The sequence below is a fragment of the Pelecanus crispus genome, chromosome 9 (genome assembly GCF_030463565.1).
Source record: "Pelecanus crispus isolate bPelCri1 chromosome 9, bPelCri1.pri, whole genome shotgun sequence".
In the NCBI taxonomy this organism is placed as follows: Eukaryota; Metazoa; Chordata; class Aves; order Pelecaniformes; family Pelecanidae; genus Pelecanus; species Pelecanus crispus.
The window spans coordinates 40,127,706-40,139,434 of record NC_134651.1 but is presented as its reverse complement, the minus strand read 5'-3'; the positions used below and the strand labels follow the sequence as shown (position 1 = coordinate 40,139,434).

General features: G+C 45.4%; 1 protein-coding gene across 2 annotated transcripts in view; it reads left to right on the top strand.

The window, feature by feature from the left end:
• The first annotated feature begins 208 nt into the window (after nt 1–208).
• BRD3 (bromodomain containing 3) overlaps nt 209–11,729 on the top strand; it is a 41,854-nt gene continuing 30,333 nt past the window's right edge. For both annotated transcript variants that reach the window (XM_075717066.1, XM_075717065.1), the window contains exon 1: nt 209–259. The gene's annotated coding sequence lies outside the window, so the exon portion shown is untranslated. The remainder of the gene's footprint in view (nt 260–11,729) is intronic.

Genomic DNA, 11,729 nt, shown 5'->3' with positions numbered 1-11,729 from the left:
CGGCTCTCCCCTGCCCGCCGGTCCGGGGAGGGAGCGGGCGGCCGGGGGGGACCGGCCGCTTTCTGGGACTTGTAGTCCGGGGGCCAGCGGCCGCCTCTCGCCCGGCCCGGCCCGGGACTACCGTGCCCACATGGCCTTGCGCCCCGGCGCATGAGCTCTCGGGCGCCTTAGCGCATCTATTATACTGCCTTGCCGAGGATAAAAAGAAGAGCAACTGGAGGGACTATAAGGCAAACGTTGCTGGAGCTGCCGGGGCAAAGTAATCTATTTAATCTTTCCCTTTATTTGTTAGATGCTTGGGTGTGCGTTGCTAGCACTGGGACATGGTTTCTGGAGGGAGGGGGGGCCGGGGAAGAAGGGGGAGGAAAGCAAAACCCACTTGGGAAAGGCCAATGCTGATTTTTTTTTTTTTTTTTCCCTTCTCCCCCCCCCTTCTTCTGCTCCTTCTTGCGAGAGCCCCGCGTCGCTCCCCGCGGCCCCGCAGCCTTTGTGCGCCGCGACAATGCAACAAAGCGCGGCGGGGCTGGCTGCAGCCTGGCCATTGATTTCCTCCCGGCCCCGCCGCTCCTGCCCACCCTTTTCTTCTTCTTCTTCTTCTGCCGCTTCTTCTCCATCTTCTGCTCCCCCCTCCCCTTCTCGCCGAGCGCCCGAAGCCGCCCCGGCCGGGCGCAGCCCCGGCCCCGCGGAGCCCCGCTCCCCCACGCAGGAGCGGTTTTCTGGCTTCTTTCCTTTTTTTTTTTTTTTTTTGTTTTTCTTCTTCTTCCCCCTCTCTCGCTCGCTTTCCCTCGCTCGCTCTCTCTGCCCGCCATCTTTTGAAGGGGGAAATTAGGGGCGAGGAAGAGGAGGGCTGCAGGCGCCCTTAAAAACAAGGGGGGGAAAAAAAAAAAGAAAGAAAAAAAGAGGGGGGGAAGCGAAAAAAAAAAAGGGGGGGGGGCACATACACAGAACCAGGCGGCAGCAGCAGCAAACCCCCGCTCCCGGCGGTGCGCGGTTCCCCGGCTCCGGCGGCAGCGAGCGGCCGGGCTCGGGGCTCGGGGCTCGGCGGTGGCCCCGCGCCCTGGGCGAGCGCCGGGCTGCTCCCGGCCATTTCCCTCTGCCCCCGCCGCCGCCCGGGTCGCTGGCTTGGGAGCTGGGAAGAAAAAAAAAAAAAAAAAAAAAAAAAAAGGTCTGAGCAGGCTGCGTACGATGCGCTGAAAAGTGCGCCTTTCCTGTGTTGTCCGTGTGCGTATGCCTGCGTTTGTGCCTGTGTGTATATACTCCTGCTTTGCTCGTGTAAGTAATCCGGTGTTTACCGAACTTTCGCAAATAAATGGAAACCGAGGGTTCGTTGCCTGAACTTAATACGCTTTATCGGTGTAAAAAGAAACGCAGATCACAGATTTATATATAGAAGTGTCACGCTATAAATAATGCTACCGACAATAAAATGTAAAACTTCAAAACTCAGTCGTACTTTTCCTCCGTTTATACTACTTGTTTGCTTTTTGCACCTCCCAGGGCGCTGGGGATAGAGCATTATTTGTAGCCTGCTTGGTTTCACTTTCAAACAAAGCTGCAGTGTTCAGGTCGCAGATCTGTGCGCGTCTTTAAGCTACGTGGTTCAGTCTTGCAGGGTGTTAGTAGGGAATGTGTTTCCTACAGAAGTGACTTTTGACAACGCGGAGCATGCATTCTGTAAGGTTCACGCTAAATGTTCTGTGACAGTTCTGTCGTGTGGATATACCTTTCTGTTGATGTCTTCAGGAATCAAAAGTTACTAAAATAAACTTTCTTGGATAAGCAAATACAATGGCTTCACTAATACTTTGAATGTTTTTTTATATATATATATTTTTCTTTTTTACGTCTGAAGTTCCCTGACACTACTAAAGAGTAGGTTGGGGCGTAACACAATTAGCAAAGCACACCTGCTGTTCCTTGCTGGGAATGGAGAAGTGGTTTTTTTAATATGCTTATTAGTATTTTTAATGTGTTCAGTATATGTGAGAGTGCTGAGGGGGTGTCTCTAAATTAAACTGGAAATTTAGGTTTAAAGCTGAAACTCTGGTCCTTAATTCACACGGTGATAAGTCAAGGTATTAGAGGACTTGGTGACTACTGTATGTGCTGCAATATATGGGTGAGAAGTGCAGAATAAATATGCATCAGTCAAACCAGAAGTCCCAAAAACAGTCTGGTTGCTTTACAAGCAAAAAAAAAAACCCCGATCTGTATTGCTTACAACTACCCAGCCACTTGAGTGTACTGTAAATGCAAAGTCCTGCCTCCTAGTCTGCAGATCGCAGCACTACCAGGCTGCTCTGGGTCTTATTTTGTTAGCACAGAAGTTCAGGGAGTTTTTAATAATACGCTGGGAGGCTTCTGCTGAAACAGAGTAACTCCTGACCTCAAAGCCTGCCTTTTTGGAAGGAATAAATGCTAGGATTGTATATTTTTTTCTGTTTAGTCCACACTAGTTAAAAATACTCACTCATGCATGTATTTAGTGCTTTGAGACAATGCTTAATAAAAGGGCTGGGCAGAGGGTAACTGTCTTATTCAATGTTCAGCATAAGCTTGATTGCAATATTGTCTTCTATGCTTGCTGCCTATATAGCGCTCAGTGCTGAGACAGTAGATATTCCAATGAAAGGCTTTTTAGTTTTAGTGACCTATACATGCAGAGTTTAAATTAAAAAAAGAATGCATATGCAATGCGAAGTGTCTGAGGCTTGTTCTCAAAACTGGCTTTGGAGTGTTAGTTCCATTAACTTCAAATAAAACGTAGGCTCCGCCGCTTCTGGCAATAAAAATTGTGTCATTTAAGCACTGAGGTGCTTTCAAAAACTTCGGTTCTTGTCATTTAAAAAATACTTAGAGGAGAAGCGTATTGAAGAAGGCTGGCGTTGTAGCTCAGCATGCTAGGCAGCAGTGCTCTTTTACTGTCTGTCTCTAAAGGCGGCTGATTTCGTTGGGGTCTGCAAATGCAAGTATTTCAGTAGGCTTCGTACCTAGTGTTTCTTTGCACTGTTGTAACTGCACTCAGTACAATGACTTAGGTCGTAGTTTTTAATAATCTTGCAAAATGCCTCTTTCCTGAGTTAAGAACCCTGCGCTTAAAACTTTATCCTTCAGTCGTCTCCTGAAATGGTGGGGAGTCTTGACGGAGGCTCTTGGTGTCCACAAACCCTGTGTGCAGGCCAGGGATCCAGCCGGCCTGGCCTGAGGGTCTCTTCCCCCGCTGAGGCTCAGTGAGCTGAAGGCAGTGCACACGGATAAACCAGTGTGCCCTGGTGAAGGCTGGGGCTTCCCGTACTCTTTACAGATGCATCTTTTAATTGGTACAAGTTCTGAAAGGTGCTGATTAATATTTACCTCTTAACTTTGGGGGGAGGGCACTTGTGCAGTGGGTTGTTGGTCTCCAGCCAAGCCCTGCCGCGCTCCTAGAATCTCGCTCCTTCTCCCTGGAGTAATCTGGGAGCTCGATCGCTCTCGTTGACAGCACAAACAACTCGGGAGTCAAATCCCTCTCCTCGGCAGCAGCTGAGTGATGTAGTGAGGTCTCGTGTTTCAAAGGCTTAATTACTTTTACAAAATATATTACTCTCTGTCTACTTTGGTAAGCTATCAGGTGCTTTCAGTGCAGACAGAATGACACTTTGCTAAATAAATGAACAAAGAGTGTTTTGCATCTCTGTGGTTGATTGTTTCTCTTTAATCCTGGTTGCTCCTTCTTTGCTAATTTGCAAAATTCATTAATCCACAGTGGGTTTCCTAATCATTACTGTGAACAGTATGTTTTGTTTTGTTGTGTGTGTTGTTTTTGTTTTGTTGGGTTGTTGGTTTTTTTGTTTTGGGTTTGGGTTTTTTTTTTTTTAAATTGCCACATTATTCTCCAGTAATACCCCAGAACATCATCGTAAGCAATAGAGTTCTGGGAATTAGGAAGGAGCCATTGTTTGCTGTGCTGCTCAGTGAGCTGTCAGGACATTTTGGAAGGATGTGTGTATCTCGAGCTTTTCATTCCACAGTATCTTACTGCGACATTAGTGTGTTTTTGTCAATCATTAGCGCTTGTTGGAGGTGAACAACTTTCTTCGGGGCACACTAACTCTTTAACCCACTTGTTGCTAAAGCCAGCATTGGAAGGATTTAAATTCTTCTGGAGAGCAGTGTGGAAATTCACCATAATGTTCCTCTTTTACTACTAGTCCTTACTCCTTCTCCCAGTCTTACTGATAAGATACCGACTGAAGAAACACTCGCCTCTATTTTGGATTCCTTTCACGCCTTTCCAGGCCTCGGTCTCCTTCCAGCTTGAGTCTGATAAGAAGATCCCATCACGTCAGATGTATTTCAGCAACATGGATAGCCTGGGCAGAGGAGATTTACTGGAGTGTCTCACTCCTTTGCTGGGACCAGGGCTCGACATTCTCCTCTCCACCAGCAATGCAACAGGTGTAGCAAAGACAATCTTGAGGTGAAATTTCTGTGCATGGGGGACCACTCTGGAACAAAATGCTCTGGCTGAACTGATTCCATTTAGCTTCAAACTTCGAGATTTAGACTCAGTTCTGACTGACGCCGGTCTGCTTTGGGAAGGTGCTGTTTGCTCTTCTCTTCCCTTTAAAAAGGGAGAGGCAGAGAAGGATTGCAGTTTTCCTTCCTGTCCTTGAGAGCTGTTCCACTTCTGAAGTTCACGCTTGGAGTACTTTACTGATACAGCCGCACTGATACCCTTGCAGGGGACTTCATGCACTGACGTAAATATACAAGCAGAGATGCACTTTGTGTGACTGACTCGCCTGTCGTAACCAAATCCAACCTGTATTGAAGGAAAAGCACGTTTTTCCTTGTGTAACTTTATCTTTTCAACAGCTCGGGATATCTTGTGTAACATTATGGAGGGTGCCTGGTTGGGGATCACGCTTTCTCGCAACCCACCAATATGGCCATGCTGAGATAAATCTGTTTTCTGAAACTGCGCTGGTCACTAGGTTTGGCTATAAGCAAGTGCAAAGTTTGCAGTACTGTGCTGTTTTGCTGGGAGGGGATGTGGGATGTAGCCTTTTTGCTTACCAAGGCTGGTTTAGGAACTGTGCTGTACTGTAGGCTATAGTGAAACTGATAACGCCGAGCACATGTGTGTTCTGTGCTGTATATGCAAGAATTGTGTGTGGGTATAATGGAGAATGCTGTGCTTTATTGGAAGGCATTGCCTTTTTGCAGCTTCTCTGTTGGTGCTACAGTTCGGTTTATGGTCTGTGAAATAGCACTAAAGTGCAGCTCCTCAAAATGCCACGTGAAATAGGGTATGCTCCCCTAATTTTTTGCTTTAGTGAGTGCTTCTCTGAGCGCAGGTACTGTGGATCGGTCGGTGTGCCGAAAATGTGTTCCTTTCCTCCTGGGCAGGAAAAAGCCACATGGGAATACATTAGGATACTGGTGTCCACAGCGTCATGGTCGTACTTCCTTGAACTTCATCCATATGCAGGAGCGTTAAGAGAGGCTTAGGGCTTGTCTGTTCTCACTGCACAGGAAGGTGAGCCGTGGGTGCTCTCCGCAGGAGGTGTGCGTGGGGAAACTTAGCTCCTCCTGTTAGGAGCCTGTCTGTCTGCCCCGAGCAGTTCGTGGAGAGCAGCGTTCCTCTGGGTGTGCGGAGGGAGCCCACCTTCCTCCCTTGGGTGTGTTAGGCAGTGGGGAGCACCTTCCCCTCTTCCCCTGAATTAGCAGCTTCTGCTCCCTGCATAGGGAGGGGTAATAGACTCTAAGATCCAAATTTTTCCCTTTCTCCCATACTGTTTGGGAGTTTAAATCAGATGCATAAACTCAGGCAGTGGAAACTGCTTTGATGCCTTCTCAGGGAGCGACAGCAGCTTAGCTATCACAGTTTATTCACACCTTAGCTGACCTGCAACTTCCTTGCATAGCTGAGCAAATTTATGGATCTATTCAACCTTAGCAAAATCAGTGAGGCACTTTTCATCTGAAATACTAGACCACATACAGCCTTTTGCACTTGTTTGGCTAGGTTTGCTTTAAGTTAACGCATTGAGTTATTCTGGAACAACATGCTTGTTCAAAGACAAACCACTTAAGTTGGTTTGGAAACAGATAAAGCTAAGTCAGTGCAACCTGTTTAGGGGAACATGCATAGGGGATGAGCGATGGGCATAAATGGGAGGGCTACTGCAGACTAACGAGTTACTGCTCCTCTGTCAGCTAAGCTGTGATAATTAACTTTGTGGGTGGGTGTACTTACTCTGCCCCATTACCAAGTATAATGTTACTGTGGCTCAGCTAACAAGTAGTATATTTATGTCATGGTAGTTCAATCGCTTTCATTTTGTTGTTCATCCCCTTAAACTGACTTGATTGTCACATATTGATTTAGGTAGACTTTGCATGGGAAAGTTGCAGTGCTGTAGCTGTAAACCCAGAGCATGATTTAAACCAGTGGCAGCTCAGGGGTTCTTACTACACTTGTAACGCTTTTTGTCCTAAACCAATCTGTTCTTTTTCAAAATACGAACTTTAATCATTTTAATAGATAAAAATTAACTTAAAAATTGAGTAGGAGAAAGCGTTGGAGCACAAGAAGTGCGCAAGGGAGGTCTGTTGATGAAGGGAGGTATTTTCTCTAATGAATCACTTTGATGGTTCTGCTATGTACTGTGAAATGGCTCTAACAAGTTAACATACGGATCTGTGTCTGTTTTAGACATCTGTCTTCTCTGTCGATGTTTGCATGGAGCTGCCCCTAAGGATAACATCTGTAGCACTTGTAAATGGTATTAATAATGTTGATATATGGCCATGCAGTACTGGTGGTGTAAGGGAGAATTGCAGTATAGATTATTAGGTACACAGAGCAGAAAATGGTCCTTTAAATAGGTGATACATAGGAATAGAATGCTATTTGCAAGGGCTCTGTATTTTACTTTGCTCAGAATTCTTTTTGTACTTGGTTTCATTAAGAGGAGGTAATCTTCCTGTTACATGTAGCCTCTTAAATTCAGTTGGAAGTGGAGTTTGGCTGTATCTAAACCCCCTCCCCTAACAGGTGTCACAAAGGACCTCTTGGGTGTTGTGGTTTATCTTTTAGAAACGTGTTTAAAGAGAGCTGCAGTATGGGGAAAGGGATGATAAAGCAGATGGCAGTTTTAGCTTTGCAGTTTCTTCAAATGGCAATTAGCGTTGTACTTGCTAAAGAACAGTTAAGTGTTTCCAGAGACCGAAGTTATGGTATTTGAACACTTTGGAAGTATAGGTTCCTCTGTATGTTTGTTTTTTTCCTTAAAATTTGCTATACCCCTAACACTGAGAAGGAATTAATGTATAAATGCATGGGAAAAGACTAATGACTTTAATTGTAGATGGTAGCGGAAATATCCGTATCCCCATTTTACAAGTGGGGAACTGACAAGCCTACAACATGGGGTGTCAAGAGCTTAGCTGGGGTGTCAGCATACTGTTTTGTAGCTGTCTTTTTTTGTAATTCTTTGCAGGTATAGCAGAAGCTTGGAGATCCTCTGCCCAGCAGGGAAGTATTCGAGCTCTTGTTTTTTTCTTTTTGGTTTTCGCCTTTTCTTCCAAATGCTTTGTGTCCAATAATCTCTCTTTTTGGAAATCAAAGTGCAGAAAAAGAAACAATCATGACAAAACCTGTTGTGGAAAGACTGTGTGTAGTTTATTCACTGTATGCTGTATCAAACTTGAGTGAGTTTGAGGTTTTGTTCTTATACTTTAAAAGTACACAGAACACCATATGCTGATTAAAAAGGGGAAGGGCAGACTCTCTTTTCCAGAACACAAATGTTTAACTGTGCAGATCACATCCTTTAAAAAGCAGAAAAAGAGAACCCTGTGAGGGTGTAGACGTACAGCAATGCCATTAGGAGTTCTGAAGCCTGTGCGGGTGTTGCCACGTTATGCTCTAATGGGTGTACCTAAATGCTTCTGTTATGCACGTATCATCTGAAACTTGGGTCAGTGCCAGAGTATGTGGTTTGGGTTTTTTTATTATTATTATTTTGGGGTTTTTGTTTGTTTGTTTTAAATGATTTAACTGAAATAGGATTTGCTGACCTAAAATTGGCAAAACTGATTTCTGGAGTCACAGGATGAATCAGCAGTAGTATCATGTGTTGGATAAGTCATGCTTTGGAGAAGGTAGGCTGTAAAGTAATAGATGAGCAGAGGGGAATTAGGAGACAGCCTTGAAGGAGGTAGGTTGTGGTACTGACCTGCGCTGTGATTTTTTTTTTTTTCTTTAGTTTTTCTTTTTAAGACCATTACATCTTGCCGATTTGTGCCTGTTTCCTGGCCTGTCTAGACTGCTCACTCCTTAGGGCAGAGATGCTGTGCACGCTGCACAGTGCTTGGTCCTAGCCAGGGCAGTGGAGCCTCTTGGTCATAGTGCAGTTGGTGTCTTAGGCACATCCTGATGAAACATGGTTAAGTTGAGGTGTTTAACCTGTCAATTCATTGCCCTAGCAGTCAGTCGGGCTCCACCTTTTATTCCATCTCCCCATCCCACTTGCAACGTCTGGTCATGAGCAGAGGCTGGAGTCTCCTACAATGTGTAATGTCCTTGTACAGTGTCTGGTGCATAGTTGTCCTTTCTACGTGTTGCTGCATGGCGGCAATAATGGTGACCAAGCCTGGATGAACCATGCCAGGACTTCTCTCCCCCTGCTCTAGTCTGTGGTTCAGAAAAGTAGAGTGGATGTGTGTGATGAACATTTTTAACAGCAGCCTGTGGTCAATCACATTTTCAAACGGCATGAAATGGGAAGCTTCAACTTCCGATCTCCTCACTCTATTAATTCCTCCTTTGTTTTCCTGATGTTCTTTATGTTTTGCTTTCTCCCACAGGGTGTAGGTTAGCTGCCTGCTTCCTCTTCCAGTTTATCTGCTCAGTAGTATTTGTATCTGTTTCTTTCCACCAGTTTTGCTTCCTGAAGGGAAAGTAAGCAAAAGGAACCCTAGGTTGACTTCTGCTGAAGCCAATGAGTATCAGGTTAAGACTGTTCAGCACCATCATCCAGTATTGAAATGATTAACAGCTTTGGCCTGCTTGCTTGTCACTTTGGTGGTGTGCCTGGGACGGACCTGTTGCTCCTGGACTTTTAGATGTATGTTTTCTTCTTAGCAGCTCTCAGCAAGTGAGATTTTCCTCCTTTGCTCCTTGTGCGCTGTGGCAGTATTGCCTGATGGCTAGGCAAGCAGGAATCCAAAGATCCCCCGCCACTGAGCCTGTTACAACACCAGGCTGTCACACAGTTTCGGTCTCCCGCTTACAGAGCAGTTGGGAATGCTGACATGAACGATGCTAGTAAAGGGTGACTGCTGTTTAAACCCAAGTGAGCAAATGGATTTCTAGTTCTGACTGGTCTTGAAGTATGGATTTGAATGCACAAGGAAGGGTGAGTAGACATGGAACTGTAGATCCTGTCCATCTGTGGAGTTTAAAGTGATAGTAATACCAGAAACATTGAGAGGTGGAATAATAAAGGTGGCATCCAGTAGACAGCATTTATTCCAGTTCTGAATTTGCGGAATTGACCAGTCTGAAGAAACTGTGGCTGAGTCTGTAGAGTCTTTTGCTATGCCCGTCAGCAAGGTTTGAATTTGGGATCATCAGACTTTTTTCCCCCCTCCTTGGCCAACTTCCATGTAAACATGGAGATTCCTCTTGACTAGGCTGCAATTTATTTTTGTGGTGCTTTAGGAAACATGATGAAAGAGAACAACATCTCTGTGTTCTTGCACACCTTACGCTCCTACAATGGGACTTCTCTAGCTGGGATCACGTTCTGCAGCAATCCTGCAGTGAGAGGATGTATCTTGAGGGCCAGGCGGGGTAGCATTGACTAGATAGCTATTGTAGCTATTGTAACTGCAACAATGGCAGCATCCACAAGTCTGGTCAGTCTGAATAGACACTCCAGCCCCAGATATCTAGCACGTAATCTCCTTTGTCATTTTATCACTTCCCAATGGACAGCTAAGAAGGGGTTGACCCAGGTAGAGAGGCCAGAAAGTGTGGAGAGCTTGAGTTCCTTTCTGTCTTCGCCTGAACCCTCCTTAGAAAGAGATTTATCTTGATTGACCAATTAGTTTTATCTTGTAGGTGGTAAGTCTGCAAAACCCTCTGTGGAGAGGCGCTAAGCCACAGAAACTCTGCAACCTGTTGAGAGGGGAAAGTTGCTTAGCACTTTGCAGGATGGGACTTGAAGTGGTTACCGAATCACAGAGGAGAACTGAGTTTGCTGCCTGTGTTGTGGTTTATACCATACTTCCAACGTGCCTTCAGCCATGTTCCTGGGTCCTCTGCCCCCCCCATCCTGCTCCTGACATGTTGGGAGCTCGTATGGTATGTGGCCACGTGCCAGCATCTTCCCAGCACTTCCTTTTTGCCTAATGTCCAAGGCTGCAGGGCTTCTGCTGCACATGGGCTTTTGGGGGACTGCAGTAACCCCTCCAAGTGCTAGAAATTGCCAAATCAGCATTCGGTGTGTTGCAGTGCACTGGATAAGAGAGAGTATATGCTCAGAAGCAGGTTCGTCTTCTCTCCTTTCTTTGTTAACCTTGACTGCCTGCTGTCTGGCTTCTCTCTGGCTTTTCCCCTGATTATGAGATGTTGTGGGTTCAACCCTGTGGGTCACACAGGGTAATTTCATTGCTTCTCCACCTTTCCCCTCTAGGAAGAAATGGCACGAGCAGACTCTGCCCAGGCTTGTGATTCTCCCAAACACTTTTCTGTCTGTGCCAAATCTCTGTTATGAAAATGAAGGCTGAAAACAGCCCAACACTTTTTTTTTCCCCCCATTGCCATAAAGGTGTAATTGGTGTATCTTCTTGTGAGAGGAACAACCACTAGCGTTTTCCTGTGAAGCACCTACCCATTGCCATCCTGTTGATTTGACTCTCTCTTCCCAGAGTGGTGATGCACAAGCCACCAGCTGCTTTACGTACTCTGAAACCTGTCCGTAGATGCTTATTTCCACGGCTACAGCTAAGCGTTTGTTAACGTTTTCATTACAGGTCACCCAGTTAATTTGCTGAAGTACTTCCTGGAAGATTTTTTCTTTTTGCAAGTGCAGTTCACTTTATTTCAGAAACCTGAGTCCAATCCTTCCTGCAGAGTCAGGTCTCAAAGCTGACTGAACTCCTCCAGTCAGGAATCCAACACAGACTAAGCTCTTTAAGCACTCACACTTTTCCTTCCTCCTGTAGCCTTGTTAACAAAACTGTGTGTAACTCAAGAGCTTGCACAAAACCCAACATATGTCCGAGTTAAAATTTGCTTCCATGTTTTCAGAGGACCACAAAAAGCAGGGCTGCACAAAATGTCCAGAGGTCATTCTGTCCTTCTCCCCACTCCAAAACAAGATCAACCATATCTAATCCATTACTGAGGCCACTTACTTAGACTGTTCTCAAAAGCAAATTCAAAGCTATGAAAATGAACTTGTTATAGTGTGAAACATCACTCCCTGCACTTGAGACTGCAGCCTTTAGAAAGCAGTTGAGCCCCATATGATTTGTGTGTTGCAGGAGGTATGTGACATGCATCTAAATTCTTGCTCAGACTTGATCAGAACATGTTTCCTGTGGCGTTAGCAACTTGATGGAGAGAGATACTCTGGCCTGTAATTATCAGAAAGACCATCGTTTTATTTGAGGTGCCTAGAATAGTGCTTATAAAAGTACCCAGTGCTTTTATAGTCAAGATAAAGTGACTT